The sequence below is a fragment of the Elephantulus edwardii genome, unplaced genomic scaffold (assembly GCF_000299155.1).
Source record: "Elephantulus edwardii isolate Elephantulus edwardi_28Jun2011 unplaced genomic scaffold, EleEdw1.0 scaffold00039, whole genome shotgun sequence".
NCBI lineage: Eukaryota > Metazoa > Chordata > Mammalia > Macroscelidea > Macroscelididae > Elephantulus > Elephantulus edwardii.
Window position 1 is genome coordinate 18431762 of NW_006399789.1, and position 1575 is coordinate 18433336.

General features: G+C 42.6%; 1 pseudogene; it reads right to left on the reverse strand.

Annotated features, from left to right (window-relative positions):
- Positions 1 to 430: 430 nt before the first annotated feature.
- LOC102845399 overlaps positions 431 to 1575 on the reverse strand; it is a 12537-nt pseudogene continuing 11392 nt past the window's right edge.

Genomic DNA, 1575 nt, shown 5'->3' on the forward strand with positions numbered 1-1575 from the left:
TACAACCCTGACACACCTTTCCCAATTTTAAACCATTCAGTGTTCCCTTGCTCTGTTTGCACAACAGTTTTTTTAGTCCGAGTATAGATTTTGCAAGAGTGCAAATAAGTGTTCTGGAATTCCCATTCTTCTCAATGTTACCCATAATTTATTGTGAACCACACAGTCAAAAGTCTTTGCATAGTCGATAAAGCACAAATAGACATTTTCCTTATATTCTTGAATTTCAGCCAGGATCTACCCAACATCAGCAATGATATCTCTGGTGCCACAGCCTCTTCTAAATCCTGCTCAAACTTCTGGCAGTTTTCTGTTAATGTACTGTTAGACCCACTTTTGAATAACGCTTAGCAGTATTTTGCTTGCATGTCATATTAATAATATTGTTCAAAAATTTTCATATGCCAGTGGGTTTTAAAGTGCAAGACCTTCAAAGAACCTCCTTAAAGAACACTGGTGTGGGGCCCTGTGGGGGTGTGGGACCACTCTGAGTGAGGTCCACCACTTTGCACTGTGCCCACGGCCAGCGGGATGTGCTGACGTCACCTGCACGGGGAGCATTCCCCTGGGTGAGGCAGGGGCAGGCATCTGGGCTGGGAGATGTGCTTGCTTCAACTAGTTCTACACTGGGGGGTGGCATTCGCCCTGGTGTCACCCAATAAAATGTCTGTTACTTAAAAAAAAAATTCATATCCTTTTGGACCACCTTTCTTGGGAATGGGAGCGCATATGGAACTTATCTAGTCAGTCGGCTTGGCAGCAATCTGCTAATTGTCCTGACATAGACTTATGAGCATGTCCAGGGCTGCCCCTGTCATTTGAAATATTTCAGCTGGTATCCCATCAATTTCTGAAGCTCTATTTTTTGCCAATGCCTTTCCTGCAGCTTCTCACATAATTTACTCAGCACAGAGATTAAATAGGTACAACTCTGAAATACACTCTCTTCTTAATTTTAAACCATGTAGAGTTCCCTTGCTCTGTTTACACAACAGCCTCCTGGTCTAATGTCTTTGCATAGTCACCAAAGTATAGACCTTTTCCCCTGGTATTCTTTACTTTCAGCCAGGATCAATTTACATCAGCAATAATATCCCTGGTGCCACAGCTTCTTCCAAATCCTGCTTGAACTTTTGTCAGTGCCCTCTCAATGTACTGTTCTAGCCATTTTGAAAGGATATTCAGCAGTATTTTGCTTATATATGATATTAATGGTATTCAATAGTTTCCACATTCAGTTGGATCACCTTTCTTAGGAATGGAAGCTAATATGGACCTCTTCCAATCCATTGGCCAGACATCTGTCCTCCAAGATTTCTGGCATAGACTGGTGAGTGCATCCAAATCTTTATCTGCTAATTGTAGTTAGTCAATTGATATTCCACCAATTCCTAGGGCCTGATTTTTTGTCAATGCCTTCCAACGCAGCTTCCACTTCCTTCTTCATTGTCATTGACTCCTCTTTATATGATGTTGTTGTTATGTGCCGTCGAGTTGCCTGCGACTCATAGCAACCCTATGTACAACAGCCCTAAACTCCGCTCTGTCCTGTGCCAATCGCACTGTCTCTGACAC